Source organism: Eulemur rufifrons, chromosome 19 (assembly GCF_041146395.1).
Source record: "Eulemur rufifrons isolate Redbay chromosome 19, OSU_ERuf_1, whole genome shotgun sequence".
Lineage (NCBI taxonomy): Eukaryota > Metazoa > Chordata > Mammalia > Primates > Lemuridae > Eulemur > Eulemur rufifrons.
In genome coordinates, this window is record NC_091001.1 from 38,441,287 (window position 1) to 38,467,092 (window position 25,806).

Genomic DNA, 25,806 nt, shown 5'->3' on the forward strand with positions numbered 1-25,806 from the left:
TATTTCCCTGTCAGTCACTCTGCTCTGGTCTTCACGCTTCCCTGCATTCAAGGAGGCTGATCCGTAGAGACAAACCATGAGCTGTGTCACCCTCTGCCTTTAACAGAGGTTTAGGCAAGGGAAGCCCATGGCAGGAGATCTCAGACCTCTTGTGCTGATGAGATAGGTGCAAGTCAGGTAAGTATTGTTCCTTCTCCCTCTCTGTGGAGCCCCAAAGGCTGGCTGTGCCCCTCAATGAAGGCTGTCGTACTTGTCAAGTGGTCCACTCCATAGGACTATCCTCTTTTACTTCACAAATTGCTCCCTTCCCTATTCCTTTAGAACCCCTGCTTGGATATTGCACTATCCTTTTCAATCCCCTAAATCCTGCCCATGACTCTGTAAATAGAAGTTCATTAGAGTCTCCTCTAATGACCCAAGTAAAGAGTGCCATTTGCTTCTTGCTGGGCTCCCACCTAATAAACACATCTATGCTCGTGCACACAGGTCATAAACACATACACACACACAGAAAGAAAACCCAAGCCTCTAAACAAACCACCACAATATCAATGTCACAGTAAACAGTGCATTTGCCATAAAGGAAAGAGAAAATATTCGTCCATCCTATTTGTAGTGCCTCTAAATGGTTACTATTTCTCAAATTACACAGAGAATTCACTTTGAAAGAGATACAGTGTTTTTAAATATTAGAATATGAAAGTTTTTTTTAATGTTTCAGTTAATTTTCAATGACTCTTTGTCACAATTTGAACTGGGCATATCTTCCAAATCAGGAATAATAATTCTAGAAAAACAACCTTTGAAAATTCATAAGGGCACACAATTGTGGGCTTATGAATGTCCATTGCAACAATGTATATAACAGAGGAAATAAGAGCACTGTAATATAGGAAAAATTGGGAAAATTCATAGTGGCAATAATTAGGTGCTATGGCCTGATTGTGTCCCCAAAAATCCATGTGTTGAAACTTACTCACCAATGTGATAGTATTAAAAGGTGGGGCTTTTAGAAGGTGATTAAGTTATGAGGGCAGAGCCTTCATGGATGGTACTAGGGCCCACATAAAGGTCTTGAGGGGGTAGATCTGGTCCCTTCTGTTTCTTCAGCCATGTGACAACACAGTGTTCATCCCCTCTGGAGACACAGCAACACGGTGCTAACTTGAAAGCAGACAGCAGTCCTCACCAGACATCAAACCTGTCAGAGCCCTGGTCTTAGACTTCCCAGCCTCCAGGACTGTGAGAAATTTTTGTTCTTTATAAATTACCCAGTCTCAGATATTTCATTATAGCACCACAAACAGATAAAAACATTAGGGAAACATAAATTTTGGTACATTTATACTGTGTAATACTATGGAGATAATAAAAATAATGTGAATATTGTCTGAAATAGAATAAGGTTGAAAACAGATTGCATTGATAATAATACATACAGTATTACCCTGTATATATCAAAAAGTGCAAGTTTATGTACATTTATCTATGTCAAGTCTTATAGGTGGTTCTGAAAGGTGTTTTGAGTGGTTGTTTCTGGAGGTAAAAGTTGGATATTGGAGGCAGTGGCAGGGAAGGTGGGGAATGAGGGTGTGTGTAGTTGGAGATGAATGAAGCGTTCAAATCATTTGATGGAAAATTAATTGAACATATAGATCCAAACTAAAAATTTTTATACACTATTATTTCACTTCCTAACTATTTAGTGTGACAAATATTAATTTGAAAATATATGTGTACCTTTAATTATCCATGTCTTTTTTCAGAACTGTATGTTCAGGCAGTTTTGTTTGTTTTCTTTTACCTCTTGCAATCTCACATGTTGGTAACTCATGTTACCAAAATCTCCTACACATGTTTTTACTAATTTTTGGGGGGTGGGGGTTAGTGGGAGGAGTAAATTTCCTAAGTTATTTTTCCATGTATATATATTTTAACTTCACATTCTATCCAGTTATAACTATTTTGCATTTGTAAGAAACGTGTTTAACCAAATGTAGAGAACATCATTCAATTGTGTATTTATGGAGAAAAATAAAATTTCAGAGTAATGGGAATATGAAAACTTCCTGGTAATTTTTTTCTTTATTTAATTTTATAACATATTTTAAAATTTCAAAATGCTTTTCAAATAATAGGAAACAGAAAATACCAGCTGTTCTTTTATTTGGGTTGTAATCATATGTTTTTTTTTCATACAGAGTATCATATCAATGCTACAGAAATATTTTTAAGGTGAAAATATGACCAAATAGAAAAATTAGGTATTATTTGTTATGAAAGAATTAAAAAATAAAGGCAAACTAATTAAAGTTGTAAAAAAAAAAACCCTAGAATCCATAGTAGTTATCAATATATGAAGTAGAGTTTGAAATATTTAATTTAGTCTTATTAGTTTGTAGATATTTCATGTCATTAGTAAAATTTAAAAATATAATTAAATTCTTGAAAAAATATCAGAATTGGTATAATTGTTTGAATATGGACTAAAGCAATATTTGTGAAAACCTGAAAAAAAGTAAAATTAAACATAAATGTTGTAAATTGACCCCAAGTACATACATAGAAAACACTCAAAAAAACTGATAAAAAATCTGACAGAGAAAACTTAAAAATGTTTAAAATTCTAAAAAAGAAAAACTGCCCTGTGATTCATGAAAATTGTCCATATGTAAAATTTTAAAAATTTCCTGCTACATATTCCTTTTTCATTTATTTTTCAGGATGTTTTCTGATAAGTCATCTACTTCCAATGACTGAGTGATTGTATAATATTCAAGAGAGATAAGAATAAAAAATTAGGCTGGAACCACATGATAGACCTTGTATATCATTCTAGGCCACTTGCTATAGGGGAGGGTTATTGCAGAATGCTGTGAATGCTTTAGATTATCCACTGTGCAATTCGCAATGATTTCTTCAGCATCCAGTGGAAGGAAGGTAGGGACAAGGACAACCAACATCAAACAACAAGTCCAATTAGTTAGGAATCTAGTAAGATAATCCAGCAACACAAACAAAAATGGAGAAAGATAAATGAGTTAGAATCAACAAGATTTGAATATGGGGTGTGTAGGGTAAGGAGTCTGATACAACTTCCAATCTTGAATGACTTTTTGGTACCACAGGAAGAGCCTCCCTTTTCCTCCAGGGTGCCACTTTCTCCTGCCCTTCCTGCATCAATCTCTCCCTGCAGCCAAGAATTTATGCTGGCAACAGTTACCAAGGTTAAGAGAACGCTAAGCTAGACAGGCTTTGCCTCCTGGTCCTTTCTAGTAGGAGAAAATACTGATTTTTCTGTTTGCCCCCAACCATTTGTCTAGATGCATTCAGAGATAGTGATTCCCAGGAAATAACTGCAGTGCAAAAGGGCCTGACTAGCTGGGCAGTCATGTGACCTCGTGTTTTTGCTTAGAACATAGGTTTCTGGAAGTTGAGCACAGTAGACAAGGCAGAAAGCACAGAATCCCCAGAATTGCTGTTTTGGTCTCTGACAACACAGATTTCTTAAGAAACCAGACAGCATGTAGGAGGAGGCTCCATGAGTGTGGTACAAGGCTATGTCAGAGGAATAGGAACACCAGCTGGAAGTGGAAGTTGAAGTAGGAGTGTCATATATCAACCAGCCTTCCAGCCGCACATGCCTGAGGAGAGCTTATCATCACAGAGCCGGAGCAAGAGGAAAGAAGAAAAATACACATTGTATACAAACATGTCTGGGTGCATTGCCCCGTCTTTCAGCATGATTAGATAAGAAAATGGAGGAATAATGTCAGTGAGAAGAAAAGAAAAAAACAAACGAAAACCTGAGAAAACAAGGGAGAGTAGCATCCAGTGTAAGGAGATTGACGGAAAATGACACATGGCAGCAACTAGAAGAAAATTTCAAGACAAATCCTCAAGATGCTGCAAGAAAACAAGCCTCTGTTAATCACCAGACACGCAGAACAGGGCAGATTAAGATGAATAAGCAATAAGATTCCATAACATAAAAAGGGAAAAAAAGGGAAAGAGATTATATAAAAAAGACTAATAAGGAAACTAAAACCACAAACAAAAACAAAAACCAGATTGAATGCAAAGAAGAGAACTGATATGGGAGGTATCAAATCAGTGACAGAGAGGACACATTTGAGCTCAAGGAAAGTTTTAAGAAAGAAAGTCTGATTAGTACAGAGATCATTTCTATTCTTGAAGAAAAGATGGAAGCAAATAGATAAGGCATCATAATCAAAGAGATGAAAGAATTCTGGTTAGGCAGATTTACAGCTGATCACCTTATTGCAGGCAAAATTAATTAAAAGTATTTCCTCAGGTGGTATTTTTGAACAGAGAATATACCATTTTGTATTTACTCTGAAAATTAGAACAATAAAACAATAAGGATAATACTAATAATGGGGAAAATGTACATTTATTGATCTCTGCTATGTGCCAGTAATTCTTCTAAGTACTTTTATGTGTATTCATTCATTTAATCATCTCCTTCTATTATTCCTAGTTTACAGCTAAGGAAACTGAGGCACAGAAAGAGGAAGAAACTTGGCAGGGATCACACAGTTAGCAAGCGTCAGAACTGGAATTCAAAGCCAGGTAATGTAACTCCAGCTTTATATCTTGAAGAATATTTTAAAAATTAAAAATAGAAAATTTTGTAAACTATACAACAAAACGTATGCTTTCAGAATAGTGGAGGAAATAAAAACAACAAAATCCTATGTATATTGCGAAAGAAACAAAAGGCTACATAACAAGCATGCACATAAACACACATACACAAAACAGAGCACAAGATGACTCAAGTAAAATTGAACATTATAATAAGAATATAAATAAATTAACTTGTTTACTAAGAATAAAAAAATTTATTAGATAAAACCAAAATTCCAAAAATATATTCTTTAGGGAAACATGCACCAAATACAGAGAAATATAAAAACTGAGGATAAGCAACAGGATCAGAAAAGATAGATCTAACAATGTAATAAAAGGAAATCAAGAATTGCAGTATTAGTATCAAAGAAAACTGAATTCAAAATAAAAAATTTAAAAGAGGCAAAAAATAATTTAATAAAGGTTAGAGTTATCAAAGGAAATATAATTCCCATAAGCAGGTAGGCATCACATACATTTTTATTAGGGAACATTAATCATAAACTACTATTTATATAATATTAATTGGAAATGGACAAGTGAACAAATGTATTAGATGACATTCATACATTGTCATTGATTTAGTAAATGAAAAATAATCTGGGAGATATAATTAATAACACTGAGTTAATTATATATATTAAATTTTGTACTCAACAGACAGAAATCCCTTTCTTTTATGGCATCCTTGAACATTTAGAAAATTTAATCATTTATAGACCACAAAACAAAATTCAATACATTTCCAACAAAATGAAGCATATGGTCATATTCTCTTATATCATTATAATAAAGCTACTAATAAATCAAAAAAACCAAACTTTAAATAGAAATATTAAAAATATCAAATAATTCTCATATCAAAGAAAAAATGTAAATTGAAATTATTAAATATGTGTAAAATCAAAACAATAATACAAATACACAGGTGATTTTCATTGTTTTCTTTTTATCAGCTTTTATTTTGAAATTTTTCAACAAAGAGTATGCCATATCCTTTGATATAACTTAAATATAATTTTTTAATTTTTATTTATTTTTGAGACATGGTTTCACTGTCACCCAGGTTGGAGTGCAGTGATATAATTATAGCTCACTGTAACCTCAAACTCCTGGGCTCAAGCAATCCTCTTGACTCAGCCTCCTGAGTAGCTGAGACAACAGGCATGTGCCAGCATGCCCAGCTGATTTTTCTTTTTTAAATTTTTTGTAGATATGGAGTCTCACTATGTTGCTCAGGCTGGTCTCAAACTCCTGGCCTCAAACAATCCTCCTGCCCTAGCCTCCCAGAGTGCTGGGATTACAGGTGTAATTATACTCCCTGCCCAAAATATCATTTTAAGGGTAAAAATAACAATACCAAAAATATTACTATCATATCAAAACTTTTGACATAAGGCCAACACAGTATTGATAAGAAAAATCCAAACCATACATACTTTTAATGGGAAAATAACAAGTAAAATTAAAAGTAGTAAACTGTTAGTTACAGAAGTAATAGAAATTATAACAAAAACTCCAAGAAAGCATGATTAAAGAATTAAGGAATGTAAAAGAGTAAATTTGTAAATTAGAAAACAGTTGAATAGATAAATAAATCCAAGAATTGATTATTTGAAAATGATAATGAACTTAATAAAATTATAATGCGCAAAAATAAGTAAGAAAAGTGAAAGTGCATATATTCATTACCAGTAATGAAAATAGAAATATATGCTTCTGAAGACGATGTAGTGCTCAGCATTTGGTATCCTTCCTTTAAAACTGCTAATGCTTCTCCAATCCAGTTTCATCTACCCAACTAGAACCATGTTTACTGTGGCACACTTTCCAAGTTTGATAGAAAATAATGCTATGTGTTGTAGGATACAGATGTTCTTGCTTACAAGCATTGTACCAGCCTTTCAAAAAGTGAATTTATACAAGCATGGACATTAGAGTTTCAATAAACTTTTGTTTTGATATTCAAAAAAAAGAAAATAGAAATATAATTATAGATTCTGATGACTTTTTTCCAAATATCAGAACATACCACAGACGTTATACTAATAAATTTTAAAATATACTTTAAAAGTAAAGTATCTAAGAAATAAATAGTGTCTACCATAAAACTTAAAAATTTTAAAGGTTTATATCCACAAATAATGCCCAGCCCAGATAGCTTATATAGTTCAGTACTTTTAAAACTCCAAAATAAAGAAGAATCTTATGTTTTTTTCAAATATATTTAACACTAAAAAGCAATGGCTATTTTTCAGAGAAATCTTGATACAAAGATTTCAGAGAAATCTTTGTCAGTATCTGACAAAGCTAATGATCCAAAATAAAAATGCAGGTAAATCTCACTCATCATAAAGATCCAGATATCCCAAATAAAATGCTAGCAAATCAAATTCACCAGTATATTGCAAGGACAATATGCAGTGACCAGCCTTGCTCAGGAATGCAAGAGACTTGCACATTAGAAAATCACAATGTGTGAAGTATTGCATTAGCAGTAGAAAAACTGCCCAATGCAAGCAGTGTGACCTTGTGGGACTGAGAGATCTTACTGAGAATGGCAGCTATCGTCCTGCTCCCCCAGAAATGCTCACACACACATAAAACGAGGGACACAATGGCAAGGCTTTCCATCAAGTCCCATGAATGTTAAAAGTTAATAGAATTCATTATCCATTCTTAATTTTTAAAACAATAATAATCTTCCTGAGATACTAACAGGAGAACATTTCCTTAACATTATATCTAATAGTAAAAAAGCTAGAAAGATTTGGTATGGTAGTCAGAAATACAAATATATGTGTTTATTACCAGCATACATTTAATATCATCAGGAAATATTTTTGATTGTTCTAGCCAGTTTAATAAAGCTGTACCAAGAAATGAGGCATAAATAATGAAAATGAGATAAAATTACTATTATTTACTGATAAGGTGGCCAACTCCAAAATGCACACATGTGCACACACAGCATACACACAAGATTTTTCATATACCATAAGTAACTAATTAGAGAGCATGATTGAAAATGTTTCCATTCATGAAGTTAATACCAAAAAAACCAGGACCATGTTTCAAAATATGTAAAACCCATATTAAGAAAACTCTAATATTTTAGTGGTGGATGATACAAGACTTTAATAAAGAGTTGATACATCATTCTTCTTGATGGAAAAATGCAGTTTTGTAAAGCTGTAAATTATCTCCAGATAATTTTAATTATCTTATAATTTGTAAATATTTACAATTATAATTTAATAGTGTAATATAATTTATCATTATAATTCAAATTTTATAATATAAAATTATAATTGTGAATATAATACACAGGCCCATAAATCAATATAGCCTGGAGATAAGTCTTAGTATATGTAAACATTTAGCATATGACCATGATAGCATCTCAAATGAATAGAGGAAGAGTAGAAAACTTAAAAAATGATGTTATGACAATTGACTAAGTAGATAATATTGCCTCATGAAAATATTCGCACTTACAAAAGTAATGCAAAAAATATTGAGGACCAAGTATTAAAAGTGCAAGACCTATAAAAGTAAACTATAAATGAATTCATGAAATATAAAATGAATTCAATGTAGTCCAAAATCTAATTCATTAGAATGAGAATGCTTTTTTCAAGTAGATAGCAAAGTCAGATTTACAAAGCAAATGATTGTTGTGCTACTTCATAAAATTTGAAATGTTTGTGCACCAAAATGTGTGTGTGTGTGTGTGTGTGTGTGTGTATCATTAAAAAGGTATGGCAGAAGAGAAAAAGGTAAAATATTTGCAATATTAGTTTTCAAGTGAGGAATCACTTCAATAATAAACTGGCATAAACTTTTAGGAGCTTAGTTACACAAAAGCATCATCAGCCTTAAAAATCTTCATAATATTTCACCATCAATTCCTCTTCTAGGATTTTTTCCCTAAAAAATTAATCATATATATGTTCAATGTTTTATCCTCTAGAATGTTTTTTGCAGCATTGTTTAAAATGTTTTATTTTAAATGGAGTCGATCTGGTTGTTTATGCAAATCAGCGTGTGGACAATGTTTCGTATAATTGCTTGCTTTTTATCTGGATGAGTGGGAGCACAAAAGACGGGCATTTCCTACTATTTTCTCCAAGTTGCCTCCAAAGAATCTCTACCAACCGTCTTATTGGGGATGTAGCTGAAGTATTTTATGTCACAGGAATTATATAGAAAAAGACTCGGAAGGCCCAGGAAGCGCTTCTCTTCTCCCCAGATCATCCTCACCACACTGCCTCTGAGATCCCCTTTCCCCCCCTACCTTTGCCCAGGACCCTGCTGCTAGCTCCTGAGGCACCTTCCAAATTTTCAAACTGACCCCTCTTCTCTCTGTTCCCTTTATATGCACAGAACAATTCCGCTATGCCCCAGTTTTTGTCTCCAACTTGCCTACTCAAACCTGGAGCGTGTCCAGCAGCCATAAGCCCTGCAACAATGAGGATCCACCCTCACCAGAAGGCAGTAGAGACTTCTCAGTAAGATTTTTCTTTATAAATAAACAAGTAAAAGAAATAAATTTTTCTAATAAATATTTCTGTGTAAATAAAAATGCATTTATATACATAAACATATATATTTATATACACACACACAGTTGACCTTTGAACAATATGGCTTTAAACGGCACAGGTTCACTTAGATGCAGATTTTTTTTCAATAAATACACTGGAAAAATTTTTGGAAATTGACAACAGTTTGAAAAAACTCACAGATGCACTGTATAGACTAGAAATATGGGGGGAAAATTTAAAGTTAGCTTTGTCATGAATGTATAAAATGTATGTTGATTCTAGTCTACTTATGTGTTAACCAACTATTAATGTTATTGGTAAGGCTTCTGATCAACAGTAGACTATCAGTAGTTAAGATTTTGGGGGGTCAAAAGATCAGTGACCCTAACACTCTCGTGTTGTTCAAGGGTCAACTCTCTATTTTTTATATAGATACAGATATAGATAGTCTAATATATCTATCTCTATCTATATCGGTATCTATATCTATCCCTAGATTAGGCTCCCTCGAAACAGAAAGAGAGAGAGAGAATTGGATGCAGAAATGTGACATACACCTATAAAGAAATGAGAGGCAGGATTCAGTAGAGGGAGAAGTCAACACACCATGCCTTTACAACCGAGTTTTCAGTTGATCCTACTGAGATTTCTGGAGCTAAGACGGCCCTTTAGAATTTTCCCAAACTGAGGCAAGGGGGTTGGGTCTGTGAATGAACCAGTCATTAGCCACAGGCAATGCCCAATGAGAAAACCAGCTGGGATCCTTCAGCTGCTGCTATCCCAGCAGCCTGCATAGGAGGACCACCATATCTTATACCACAGTGGAGACAAGTTGCTGGGAGGAGGCTGTCCTGACCAAAGCAACCTCTAGAAGGACCACAGGACTAGTTTCTTACCAATAGAACGTGTGTGGACATGATGCTTACCACTGTTAGGCAAGGTGATTAAGGCATGTCATCTTTCATGAGTCCAGAGAGGTTAGACAGTGCTGTGACAACAAACAACTCAAAAATATCCCCCCAAAATTTTTTTAACACAATAGAAGTTGACTTCTTACTAATGCAACGTCTCCTGTGCATTTAGACATTTCTCCAGGGCAGCTATTCATCTGGTGACTCCAGGATCCAGTCTGCTTCAATCACACGGCTGGTGCTTTCTCAACTTGAGGTGTTCACATTCACCACACAAAAGGGATTCTGGGGAATTGAATCACGCATGGATTTTTCACTATCTCTGCCTGGAAGTGACCAACATTATTCTTCTCACACGTCAGTGGCCAAGACTGATCATAATGACACCACATAATGGTAAGAGGTGGAGAAGTATCGTTTTCCAGGAATAAGGAATAAGACATGGGATGTGGTGAACACAGGTTTGCCTCTGTCACACACTTCCCCACTCTTTGTTTCCAGTATCCAGGTGAGAAGGGAATGACTCTCACATTGTCCCTAAATCTCCACATTGAGAGCACTTGGCCAAACACTCACATTGAACTGAACAAGAAATAAACCTCTGTTAAGACATTACACTTATTAGATATATCTATTACAGCATTAGATTTATGTATCTAGTGTTAACCACTATATATATTCTCTTTGGGATTTTCTGAGTTTTCAAATTTTCTACAGTTAACATATGTTACTTTATAGCTCCAAAAAATTATTTTTAACAACACAAGATAGGTATTTCTTATTAGAAAACAGACTGGAAGAACCCTGGGGGTTATTGCAGCAGTTCCTTGAGAACAAGGATTGCATCTGATGTCTTCATACTCTGGAACCTGGAGTAATTCAAAGTCTCCTAGGTGTTCAATAATTCATCTAGAGTTTACTTTTATAATCACTGTACCTATAGATCACTGCCTGGCTGGTAGTAGGTGCTCAGTGTTTATTGTTAGTATATAGCTGACTGACTGCCTCAATACATGGATAAACTATCAAAAATAAGAGCAGCCAAAATATCCAACCATACTCAGTGCTTTAGAGAAATCTCTGATGGTTATTGTTGCTCTTAGGAAAACTCTACTTTTTAGCTTGACCTTCAAGAACTTTTATGATGTGACATAACCTCCTTCCCAAGGATCATCTCCCATCATCGTGCACTTGTGGTTTGCAGTATCATTATGCATGATTCCCCAAGCAATCATTGCATCCTTTCTTACACTTCAGCACTTTTTGCCCAGGTTGTGCCCTCTGCCTGAAATGCCACTTCTCTCCTAATGCTCCTGGCCAACACCAGCTCATTTTTCAACCTGGAGAATAAACGTCTTCTCCTTTAGGAGGATTTCCAGTAAATGAATTTGCATCCCTCTGTTTTCACGGTGCTCATTCATGCCTCTGCGGTAGTGTCACAGTGTTGACTATGCCTCTGGGTGATGTCCTTGTGTGCACATTTCTCTTCCCTGCCAGACTAGAATCCATCAAGGGCAACTGCTGTTTGCCCAGGGGTCACATTTAATGTCTCATACTTAGAATTCTTTCACAACATGCCACAGTACCTGTACAGACATTGCAGTATATGGTCATTAAATAATCACCTAGACTCAAATGGGGAGACTTCATTATTTTCCTTCAAATATTTAAACTTTTGAGGTTCTTTTGCACACACTTGCTTGGGATTAGCACACATAATACTCTACCCCTCTGGAGGACTTATTGATTCAGAGTCTCTCAGAGTTTTATCACAAGCTGAGGTCTGGACTCACATATGGAATATGGGACACTGCTAACTCAGGCCTGAAGAGTAAGTGTTCCTGCTTGCTTCTAACTTGGGGCTTTCGGGAGGGGGTTACAACATGTAAGGTAACATTTAGATTGCTCTCCATTTAAATATCTTAAAATTACCTAAAAATGTAATTTGAAGCTCTTGTCTTGCCACAATCACTCCATTAAAAAAGTTGAACAAAAGCCACCTAAAATGTTATTGCTATTATCACAGTCATGTCATTACAACTTAGAAATTGCGGGACTTTTAAAGATACTATATAGGACATGGTAAATTGAAAGTTGAAATTTCTTAATGTAACTTATTTTTAAAAGAGAAAAGATTTGAATGGGCTCAGTTAAAACAACTCTAACCCAATACATTTGTCTCAGTGTCAAATGTATTTCAATGAGAACATTGTCACATGCTGGTGATTATGGAAAATATATTTTTCAAATATGAAGTACAATCAAGAATTTTTTTATTTGTGCAAATATATGGAGTACATCAGAAATATTTTACATGTATGTAATGTATAGTGATCAAATCCAGGGTATTCAGGGTGTCTATCACCCATGTACAATATATTTTTGTTAAGTATAGTCATCCTACTCTGCTATCAAACATTGAATTTATTCCTTTTATCTTACTGTATATTTGTGCCCTCTAACCCACTTCTCTTCAGCCTTTGCCCACCTCCCCACTCAGCCTTCGCAGTATGTTATCTATTGTTCCACTCTCTACCTCCATGTGTTCAAATTTGTTAATTCTCCTGTAAAATGAGGACAGGCAATATTTGTCTTTTTGTGACTGGCTTATTTCACTTAAAATTATGACCTCCAGTTCCATCTATATTGCTGCAAATGATATGATTTCATTCTTTTTATGGTGGAATAGTGTTCCATTGTTTATACGTACCGTATTTTCCTTATCCATTCACTCACTAATGGACACTTAAGTTGATTTCATATCGTAGCTATCCTATGTAGTGCTGTAATAAACATGTGCATGTAGGTATCACTTTGATATATTGATTTTTTTTCCTTTAGATAGATACCCAGTAGTGGGATTGCTAGATCAAATGGTAATTCTATTTTTAGTTTCTTGAGAAATATCCATGCTGTCTTCCATAGTTTGATACTGTACTAGTTTACATTCCTACCAATAGTGTATAAGAGTTCCCTTTTCTCTGCATCCTCACCAACATTTGTTATTTTTTTTTTAAGTAAAAATCATTCTGGCTGGGGTAAGATGATACCTCATTGTGGTTTTGATTTTCATTTCCCTGATGATTAGTGGTGTTGAGTATATTTTCATATTTCTGTTGGCCATTTGTATGTCTTGTTTTGAGAAATGTTCATTCATGTTCTTTGCCCACTTTTTAATAGGATTATTTGTTTTTTTTCAAATGAGTTCAGTCCATTTGTCACATGAATAGTTTGCAAATATGTTCTCCTTTCAAGAGGTTGTTTCTTCACTGTGTTGACTACTTCTTTTGCTATGCAGAAGCTTTTTAGTTTAATTGAATCACGTTTATCTATTTTTGTGTTTGCTACCTGTGCTTTTGAGATCTTAGTCGTAAATTCCTTGCCTAGATCAATGTCCAGGAGAGTTTTCCTAGTTTTCTTCTAGTATTTTTTATAGTTTCAGGTCTTACATTTAAGTCTTTAATACATTTTCAGTTGATTTTTGTATATGGTGAGAAATAGGGGTCCAGTTTCATTGTTCTGTGTGTGACAATCCAATTTCCCAGAACCATTTATTGAAAAAGATGTTCTTTCCTCAGTGTAAATTCTTGTTGGCTTTTGTCAAAGATCAGTTGGTTCTAAATATTTGGCTTTATTTCTGTGTTCTCTATTCCATTCCATTGGTCTATGTGTATATTTTATAGCAACACCATGCTGGTTTGGTTATTATAGCCTTGTAATATATTTTGAAGCCAAGTAGTATGATGTCTCTGACTTTACTTTTTTTGCTGAGGATTGCTTTGGCTATTTGGGCTCTTTTTGGTTCTATGTGAATTTGAGGATTGTTTTTCCTAATTCTGTGAAGAATAAAATTGGTATTTTGATAGAGATGCATTGAATATGTAGACTTCTTGAGTGATATGGTCATTTTAACAATATTTATTCTTCTGATCCATGAGCATGGGATGTTGTTTCATTTATTTGTGTCATCTTCAATTTCATTCAACAGTGTTTTGTGGTTTACCTTGTAGAGATCTTTCACCTCCTTGGTTAAATTTATTCCTAGGTTTTGTTTTGTTTTGTTTTTTGTTGTTGTTGTTTTAGGTAGCTATTGTAAATGAGAGTACATCTTGGTCTTACCACATCCCACAGCAATAGGGCTGAGATTTGACCTAGGGGTGCATGGGAGTGGTCTTCCCTTTCCCTTCTTGGCCTGTGGTAGCAGCAACAAAAACCACATCAGGCCAGCCACAGGGGTGGACACAGAATCCCAGCAGCTAGGCTCTCAGAATGGTGCCAGGCTGAAGCTGCTCAGGGCTTGGATGTCTGTGGAACTCCATGTTAGTTCTCTTTCTGGAGCACTGTCTCTCTGCAATCTCTAGGCAGCTCTTTATGTTAGGCTTGAGGCCCGTGTGGATCAAAGGGTTCTCTCATAGCTAAAATTATAAGAGCCCATGCTGGAAGTGTGGAGCACTGGGGGTTTCTCTCTTAATCTTTTCCTATATCCAGGAGCTTTTCCTGGCTCCCAGCTGATCATAGCCAGGCATGCTGCCTCACTTTACTCTCTTCTTTGCTTCAGTGCTTCCCATCACTTCTCTGTCGAATCCCACTGTTCCCTCTTAGAGGAACTATTTGGAATGTGACTGTCTACTTGCTGTTTTGGTTTCTCCATGTAGGAGGCACGAACTAGCTGGATCTAGTTAGCCATCTTGACTCTATCTCCCAATCAAGAATTTTGAAGTCAAAAAATTTAAAGTAATTTCTTACTAAGAATCATAAACTGAACTGTATGTTACCCACTAACATGTGATTTTCATTATTAAAACATCTATAACCTAATCATGTGTATATAACCCTCAAAATGTCACATTATATAACACACACACATTTTGCTAACCTCTGTGTAAAATATATAGATAGAATATTTTATCATGATTCTCAGTCATGTTATCCACAAAGGTCTTTAAGATACTTTAAGGTACTTTCTGTACTATTATTTAAGCTCAAACTATAATTCAAATATTATCTACTTTCTACACTGTAGTCAATGTCATAGTTTACGTATGATCCATGTGTATATTTATTTCTAAATAAATTGGTGAATATAAATACATTTAATGAATATAACCTTTCTACCCTACTTTTTAAAAATCTAAGATATGATAGAGAACTTTAAATTCAACATGTTTACACTTGAGATATAATTTTTGTAGGTCTTTTGATATAATCAGAAATACATATTTGAAATATTTATAAAATTTAAAAATATTAAAACTTATAAATTATTATCCTTAATGCATTATATTAGTATTTATAGAGTTATATATTTAGACATCTCCTTCAAATAATTATCACAGTGAACCTGGCATCACTCAACCTAAATATTTCTGGATTACAATGAATTTTATAATATTTGGCCAGAGATTCAGTAAATAACATTTACTTCAGATATTAAATATTTGTTTTTATTTCACATTTACAAAAATTTGTGTGGGTTTTGGATCTATGAACTAAGATTTTATTTTATGTGATTCTATGGTCAAATTCTGACTTTTCTATTTTTTACCACTTTATGGGGAGAAAAAAAAATGACATCAATGTCAAAATCCTCTGAAATAGAAATATCTAGAGAGCTGGAAAAATAGGCAGTCATGGGACCAAGTTCAATAAATCATCTGAGGAGAATTGCTAACTATGTGTAATTATTTTAATATGTATCATTAGGCCATATTTTTTGTAGTGTGCACTTCCACTTTTACATTGTTTCCTTGTTTCCAGCCCAAGGACATATTTCAGTGTTATAATTTGCTCCTCTTAATGTGACTATTATTTGTGTTTTAGGGATGATTTGTAGATTTTTTGACAAGGGACAGGGGCCTCTTTATATTATAAATATATTAGAGAAAATTGGAACCAAACTAGTGTTACTCATTGTTATGCTGACAATTTAGAAGATTCACAGTTCGTGAGCTTTGCTAACTTACATTTTCAATACTTCCTGAAATGATGTCTGTTTCTCCATCATTTTTGACAAAGGCTTTTCTTCTAAATGACTCACCTTGTATATTTGACCTGCCTTGCTTGCATCTAAAGAGTAGCAAAGCTTTGAGGGCGACCCATCCTCTGGTCTAAGACCATCCCCCATGCTTGAGCTGACTGGAACAAAGAAGATCTACATTCATTGCGCAGACATGAACTCAGTTGATCCGTATAAAAGTCTCCTGCCATCAGCCTTTTACAGGTAGGAAAATAGGGGCCATAGACAATAATACTCTGTCCAGGAAGTTCCAGTTAGCTAGGAGGCCAGCCTGGATCCAGAGTTTTTCATCCTCGAGTCCTTACATCTTTCCTCTACCATGTTGCAGGAGATGGTGCATTTGTAGCAAGTAGAATGATCTTAGCATTTCTTCCCCTGAAATTACCATTTTGGTTTATTTGTTGGGAAAGGTAGTTACAATGGTAAGTTTGGGACCCAAGGCGCCCGACAGTGGCACCAGACATTACAAACTAAAGCGCGTCTGTCTCAGTGTATTAGATGTTGCAGCTGCCTATTTGCATCTGGGGAAAGATGATAGTTCTTTCTTGTGTGTCTAAAATAATACAGAGCCCACCTCACCCCCTTTTATTTCTTCTCTCTCATATTAAGCCCTGAATACAGTTCTGACCCTTGAAAACTGTGACAGCTTAAGGCTGTCAGCCCCAACAGAAGGCTTCTTCATAAAGGATGAGTATTATGTCTTTTTCATAAGAATTAAAGATCTAATCTGACCAGAGCTCCATCGATGCTGATCGGGGATAGAGGCTTCTTCAAAAATGGAAGACACATGATTACCTTTTATGGATGAGATATTCTAATTATTCAGTGGGGATTCGTTTCAGGTTACAGGATTTTTATTGGAAACCATTTAAATTTCAGTACCTGTCATTCGAAGTGGACAACGTAAAGGCACATCTAAGAATTACTGGAGCACAAGGCCAGGCCCTCTGTAATTTGCATACACCCATATAATATAATTTTTATCTTCTTTTCACATAGGAAGGCAGTGAAATTACAGATATCATCCACAGGCTGCTGCATACCATATTGGTCGTAGCAAACTGTTAATAATAATAATGCAGGAAATTCAATTTTAGGAACCAGCTATATTTATCCACACAAGAAGAACTTTCTCAGATGCTAACTAGAGCAAATGAAGGGGAGAATGTGTATTTTCTCCTGCCTTTCTATTTCTTTACTGTTCACCACATTCAAAATTAAACCTAGTGCATAATTTCCTGCAGCAACTTGATCATTTTAATAATGAAGATTCAACAAAAAGCAGACAGATGAGTAAGAAAAAACTGTAAGCAAATAAGTAAGAGTTGAAATCTATAAGTTGCTTCACTAATGTATGCTACTGGTTGATCTTAGGTCTATTAAAGCAATTTGTGAAGCTATTACGTTTGGTTTATGCAGCTGAGGAGTATCTCTCAAGTCAGACAGCTAATACTCTCACACCCAGCAGTTACACTCATGCCTGCTAATATCCTGAGAGATGCTGTTTGTCACCATTCAAATGAGGCTTCCAGAAGTTACCTTGTCTTCAGAAAATATCACCTTGTCAATAAATTTGCATTTCATATGTTGCAAAATTAGTCTAGGAAATGCCTTCTAGAGTGGTGTTCTTAAGGCAATGCCTTCCCAGCTGTTTAAGATTCATACAGTTTTGCCTTCAAGGAAGACTTCTTCTTCCAGCTCCTCACACATTTTTCACTAGCCCACATCATCCTCCAAACACCACCACCAGCGCAGCCATGAGGAAGCATGATCAGATCCTGCAGTCTTAGAAAGAGGCGAGTGAGAATGCTGTTTTCCCTCTTGGAGGGGAGCTTGGGGCCTGCCCACATAGGATGCCCTCAAGAAACATTAAATAAAATAGGTTATGAGTAATAGAGAACTGAAATGGAAGGGCAGTGAAAAGACAAACTGGTGACCAAAAAGGGGACATTGGGGACTCACAGAGTGGCAGGGCTCCTGCCTGAGAACTTGTCAGTATTGCCCAGTGTCCTAACCCTCAATTGAAGAAATACTGATGAAACAGGTAGTCACGAGAACGAATTGGTTGCTCTATAGGCTCAGTACTATAAGCTTCAACATATCTTATAAATGAGGGCTTTTGGCAGCAAATTGGGATTAGGAGCATGACAATGGCAAGAAAGCAACAAAACTATGGCCATGGGTCAAAGGGATGCAGCACCTTTCTGGTGAATTCATTTTATACTAACTAAAGGCCTTAAAGCTCTTCTGAGCTTCCTCTGTTGCCTGCTGTAAAGTTAACTCTGATATAAACACCCTGAACCAGTGGTTTATAGGTCTCCATGAAGCTCTATTAACCAGGACCCTGCCCTATCACAATGTCCCCTTTACCAGCTCACTTAGTAGTCCCCAAACAGCCTTCTAGCTCTGAGTCTTCAGTCCCTACCACCTGTGAGCAGGGACTCAGGGAAAGTGATCTGAAGAGAGCCCAGAGTTGAAAAATTCATATTGACACTTTGATCACAAGCGGCGTGGAACCAAAAGTTTTTGAACAAACCATTTGAGAGTGTGTAACATGCTTGTGAAAATATTCAAGGCATAATTAGATAAATAACAGATCCAGTGTCTATTTTTACTTTCCCTTGATGAGAAGCTTTGCAGGAGAGACTGCTGGTAGTTAATTCTCCTTAACAACAATCTGTGTAATCACAAACCCCAATTAGCCGTGCCTGTTCTGTGCTATACAAACTATTTCCTTAGCGCTTCACATCACTACTTTGTAATTAGCTTTCATCTACACGAGCTTTGACTAAAAAAATATAAAAGAGTGTAAGTGATTGTACTGCCACTCAGTATTCTGCGAAATAATCGCTAGCGATTTCAATCAGATTAATTTTATCACCCGTATTAAGGAAAATTACCTCCCTCTTCACTCTCTACAGCTGAGGGCTATTTCATTTCCTGAGATGTTCATAAAAGCATAATATAAAGCAATCTGTAATTGTAAATATCCTTCCCTAATAACTTTGAGATATTTCCTTAATACATCTTTACATTTGGAGTTTCCGTTCCATAAAATACAGTAACAAGTGCTCTATTATGTTTTAAGTGTGTGCTGTTAAGCTGGACAACTTAGTGCTGTCCTTCCTGTTTTTACATAGGGTTATATTTAACTTGCAGATAATGGGAACAAGGTTTAAAAGTGATGGAGCGGAATAATGGCGTTACAGCAATAATATATCTTGCCTTTGTGAGGAATAGAACTTTACAGCCCTATTTCAGGTCAGCCAACACTGATGCCATTTTTCACACCCTGACAACTTTCACCTTCACCCAAACTCCAAATGGGTTTTAAACACCCTTTCCAGCCGGGACACAGGCCTGTCGCTGCTTATGTCCTTCCTGGCGGACCTCTTCAGAGAAGAACACAAAAGCAGGAAATAAATGAAAGGGGCAAAAAAGGACTGTTATACTCTCTCGTCGCAGACTCTTCAGGCATCCAGAGATCCCCAGATACGGTCATTCAAAAGATTGAGACCTTCCAAGAAGAATGAGTGATCACAGGAAAGGTTTCAATCCTGGCCATGCTGAGAGCTGAGACTCTCCTACTGGGTTGTGTCGTCCCCTCTAGGCCCGGAGCAGGGCGTGGTTCTGGGGTGGTGGGCGGCCCTCTGTGCCATGCTGAACACTCCACTGCAACCCACGGCCTCCCTGACAAGACCATTTATTGGGTGGGTCATTCCATCAGAGTTGCAGCTAGAAGGTGGATTTTAGAAGTGCTCTGAATTCTGAGATCAAAAGTATGTCAAAGCTGGGGGCCCTGGAGAGTCTACTTGAAACCTCACTCATAATATTAAAATATAATTTCTATCCTGAGCTAACTATCCATAGTTTCATGCATTAAAAGTCTACCAGCATCTAAGTCCTTACATACCTAGAAAATGCACACAACTCTATGTATCTGTCCTGGTGGGCACAGGTCATTTAAATTTGATGAAGACCACAGGGGTAGGCTAGTGAGGAGGGGAGTTCCATCGCTCAGTGCAGTGGACCTTGAATTATTCTCATATAGTCGGGCCCCGTAGGGAAATGAAGTGTTTAGGCGGCTTTAATCTGCTCCCCTGCAGCAAACACAGTGGCGTTTGCCAGCTCAACTCCAAAGTGCTCTCCCTTGCTTAACATTCTTCATGCCTCTCTGTCTCCTGGCAGGTTTGTACAGATTTTTGTTTTGGTTCTGGGTTTTTTTCCCTGCAAAATAATGGATCAAAACTTTGGGGTTCAAAATGGGAAAGGGAAATAAAATAAAGTAAAACCAGTGGTTCTTTTCTTGGCCTACTGTGGCAAGAGAGATACAGTGGAGGGCTGCATTTCTGCATGAAATAACACCCAATCCAAGGGCTTATACCATCCGTTTCCTGTATTCATGTTTTTCTTAACAGTATTCTGACCCCCAACTGACAATGTAGGTGACGCTTGGGAGCAGCAACTGAGATGTGGGGCAGCCTGTGACGTCATGCTACCTTTGAGGACAAGCCTTCTAGAATGTGAGCAGTGAAACAAAACTAAGACCCTGCAAAGGAAGAAGCCTCCTTCGTTGTATTTCCTTACTCTCTGGGTAGTCAAAAGAAACGGGCTTAACCACGTGTTCTTGCCTTGTATATTGTAATGCTTCCATATTGATGGAAGACCTTTTAGAACATGAAGATGTCATTGGGACTTATGAAGAAGACTCAGGCTGTGCATTCACAAGAAATCCAGTGCCTGCACAGACTGCTAGAAGGTCGCCATGGTGCAGTGTTCATTTGGAGACATCACTAGGCTACCTCATGTTAAGGTCTAGCATAAAATCTCTGAGCAGGGAAACCCTGGTTGATGATATCTAGTGATGTCAATTTCACTTTAATTCTTTAACAATACCTCCCAACGCTGCAAATGTCAACGGACTATTGCAGGTGAAGGAATTTAGGGACAACAGAGATACAGAACACACGTGGGGGCGTTAGGGAGGCTAATAGCTTCACATTGTACAAGTAAATGGTTCAAAAAGAAAATTTATATTTTGAATCGCTCTCATCCGGCATTAGGAATTAAAGTAGTCTTCTGGAGGAAATTTCATCACCTGCTATTTTCTCTAAAGTTCTAAGGTATAAGGAAAAGCCAGCTGGCATATAAATGGTGGTGACTGGGACACACATTCACACCAGTGAACCTGATGAGCAAGTGTCAGAGATGACCAAGGAAACACAGGATGTTTCTGGTACCACCACCCATACTGTCCCATTAGGTGGGCTCACTTAGGAACCTAAGCTCAACCGTTCTTTGCTTTTACAGAGCTTGAGGTACACAATTAACATAAAGATTTTTCTTTCACATCGTGGAAAAATTACCTTAAGAGAAAAAGTTTTAAATATGTTTTAACCTATGGATTTTAAAATCTTTTAAAGGACAGTTGAGCCACTTCCAAACAGCTTCAAAGAGTTATGACAATTCATTTCATAATTTATTCATTCCTCAGGCAATAATTTTTATTGAACACCTACTATATGTCAATGCTATTCTAAGAGCATTAAAGGAGGATCTTTTTTTTAAAAAAAAAAAAAAACATAGTAGATAGAACCTTCTTTTGCACTAAGTCACTATGGCAAAGGTAAATAACCAGAGGAAGAGATGCAAGGCTGAAAACTATGAAATCCTTTTACAAGTTTTTGCTTCTCATTACCAGGAAATGTCCCCTAGAGAGGATGAGGGTGAAGGAACTCAAATAACCTAGCACATTTAAAATTTTCAAGTTTTAAGAATGAAAGTAGATAAAAATAAAAAATCTATGCTCATTTGAATTATTAATTTAAATGAGAAAAGTCAAAATGTTCAATTTTATTTTTAAGTGACACTATTCAGTAAAAGAGAGGTAACTTCATCAGCAGAGGTGCACTTCTCCACCTGCCTGACTCTGACCCACAGCTGGCTCTCATGACTAGGAACAGAGCAGATTGCACTGGACTGGTGGCTTCTGTCTGAATATAGTAAACAAAAGGGGGCTGGCCAGAATGGCACCAAGAGTCCATTTGGTTTATAAGCAAGAAACACTGACATCACTCTCTTCAGCATGGAGCACCATAACCATGCAACAAACGCAGACTGATGGCATTGGGACAATACTCACTTAAGCTGAAAAAGTAAAACGTGATTGAAAAAAATAGAGGCTGACAAGGCGGCCAGGGACTGCATGTTCTCTTTCTCTGGGTTTGATGGATTCCTGCACACCCTTCCTTTAGGCCCAGCCTGGGGAGAAACAGCGAACAAAATCCCAGTCTTGCTGGTGGAGCTGTGGGGTTCCTCAGGATTGAGGGCAACACAGTTCCAAATTAAGAGTGATGGAAAAATCTCCAAATATTCCATAACTTCAATTAGGAGCAAGGTAAAAACTGTATCAAGATTAATGGTTTCAGAATCTGCAGTTTCTGTTGTTCAGGGATGTATTAGCTCAGGCTGCTATAACAAAATACCACAGACTGGGGGGCTCAAACAACAGGAATTTATATTCTCAAAGTTCTGGAGGCTACAAGTCCATGATTAAGGTGCCAGCAGGGTTGGCATCTGGTGAGAGCTCTCCCCTTGGGTTGCAGATGGCGGCCTTCTCACTATGTTCTCATATGGCCTTTTCCGATGTTTGTGCAGAGAAAGAGAGAACAAGCTCTCCGGATTCTCTTCTTAGAAGGACACCAGGCTTTATTTAAACAAAACCATGTGAAACTTTTTGACTGTTTTCTGGGAAAACCAATGTGAGCTGTCCAAGATCAACAGCAGGCACTGCCCTTCTTTAGTCCTTTGCCTGCTACAGCAATGAGCAGGCATCTAGTAATATTCATGCACTTTTATAGAATGAGTTTAATAAGGAAGAGATAACTGTACTCTATGCACAAATATTCCAAATAAATCAGTGTCCAGTTATGCCCAGCAAAATATCTGCCTGCTGAACATTTTTTTTTTTTGGTAGGATAATGCTTGGTGGTTTTGTGTGCTGGGAATTTTTTTTTTTTCTGTTTTTTTTTTTGTTTGTTTGTTTGTTTTTGCTTGTTTGTTTTTATTTGTTTATTTGTTTTTAGCCATATCTTTTTGTTTTTTCCCTTAGTGGTTGCTCTATCACGTAAAATATGTATCTTTACCTTATCACAGTCTACCTTGAAATAATATTATACCACTACTCATGTATTGTAAGAACCTTATGACAGTATACTGCATTCCTCACTTCCCAACTTCTGTGCTATAGTCATATGTATTTCATATGTTAGACACTTCACAATACATTGCTACTACTTTTGCTTTACACAGTAAATTATCTTTTAAATAATTATACAAATGAAAAAAATACTTTATATTTACCTCTATATTTACCATCCTTGGCACTCTTCATTCCTTTGTGTAAATACAGATTTCCATCTGGTATGATTTTTCTTTAGCCTAAAGAATGTCCCTTAATATTTCTGGTAGTACAGGTCTGCTGATAACAAATTCTTTTAGCTTTTGTTTATTTTCAAATGTCTTTATTTTGAAGGCTATTTTCACAGGATACTTTGTATAGGGAAGGTCTATGTTGATGTTTTCTTTTCTTTCAACATCCAAAAAAGTGTCATTGACTTTTTTTGCTTGCATAGTTTCTAAACAAAATTGGCATCAATTCTTATCTTTGTTTCCTTTTATATAGCATCAGGTTTTTTTTCTAGCAAATTTCAAGAGTTTTTACTTTGTTATTGATTTTTAGCAACTTGATTACCATGAGCCCTGGTGCTTATCCTACTTGGATTTGTTGATTTCTCAATGGATTCATAATTTTTATTATATTTGGACATTTTTATGCCATTATTTCATGAATTATTTTGCACCCTCTTCTATCTCCTTTCTTCCTGGGAGTCGAAATATCTATACTATAGGCCGCTTAGTATTGTCCCACAAGTTTGTTCATTTTTTAGCCTTTTATTCTCTGTGTTTTTGTTTGGATATTTTCTATATTCTTGCTTTCAAGTTTGTTGATCTTTTCTTCAGCAGTGTTTAATCTGCTACTAATCCCATCTAATGAATTTCTCATTTCAGATATTACATTTTTCAGCTATATGATTTTAGTTGCTTCCCTTTTATTATTTCCATTTATAACTTCATTATGGTCATAGTTTTCCTTTAAATTCTTGAATATATTTATAATGGCATTTTAAATTCCTTACCTTCTAATTTCATCATCTCTGTCATTTATGTATCTGTTTCTATTGACTGATTTTTCTTCAGATTATGGGTCACATTTTTCTGCTTCTTCAAATGTCTAGTAATTTTTATTGGATGTTGCGCATTGTGATTGTTACATTGGTGAATGCTTGGATTTTGTGGCCTTTATATAGAGTGATGGACTTTGTTCTGGCAGATAGTTAAGTTATTTGAATAGTATCTTCATCCTTTGGAAGTTTATTTTTAAGCTATATTAGGGTGAATTTAGAGTAGCCTTTATTGGGTGCTAGTTTTGTTGTACTAGTAAGCTCTCTCCCTGCTGGCATCTCAACTGAATGTCCTACATATGAAACAAAATTTCATTATTCTGGCTATTGAAATGTAGGAAACTACTCCTATAACTATTCTTGTAAGATATTTGTCTCTCTCTCTCTCTCTCTCTCTCTCCTTTGCAAATTCTAGCCACATGAAACTACCTGAACTCCAATCATTTCACAATGGTAAAAGCTTCTCCCCAAAAGATTCCAGAGCTTCCCAGGGGAACACATTCTAATCCTTACAAAGCTTCAAATACTATGTAAAAATTTAGAGAATATTTTATAGGGTCCATTTGAACAAAATCATAAAAAGATTATCTGAAGAATATTTGAATCTTGACATTTGAACCTGCTGAAAGATGAGTAATTAAATCATTGATGCAGGCTGACCCCAAAATGTTTTTATTTCCTAATAAATGAAAAGAAAAAAAATCAAGAGAGAACCTGAAACCTTTTGACCTGAAGAAGAGGCACAAGAATGAGAAACTCTTGCAATGAATACACATGAAAAGTCCTTATTGTAAAGGAAATGACTATTTATTAGAGTGTTGAACACAATTTCTTCTGATGTATAGAATTAAAACAATAGAAAAATCCAGTAATGGGGACTGATGACTCAAAATTAACAGAATGATTTTTTTTTTGACCAAAACTCATGGATTTGAAGGGGTTAAATAGGACCAAATCCTTTTAAAATACAAGAACCCAATTTACCAATGATTTGTACCTATGCACAAATCAAATTAATTGCACTATTTCTGGAAATATTACAAGTAGAGAGGGAAATTTCACATTCATCAAGCCCATTTAAATCCATTTGGAACCGTTTTTGAGAGGCATTAAAAAGATTTAGCTGTTTAAGGAGTGAGCAAGGCTATTTGGACACAATTATTTAAAAGTGTTAAAACACGCTCTGGTTTCCCCTAAATTTAGTAGCATGATGCCCGGGACCTCTTATAACACTCTTACGCAGTGAAACCGTTCTGTATTTGACATTGGCCTCAGTTGTTTTATTTTAGAGAAGCTTCTGGCATCATAAGAGCCCAGACCACTTTCTCCTTCAAGAAATATATGTTATTAAGTCTCTAAATAGAAAGGAATCTAAGAAAAAGACTGTCAGCTGAAATTTATGATTACTTATAAAATGGTAAGGGCCACAGTGGTTC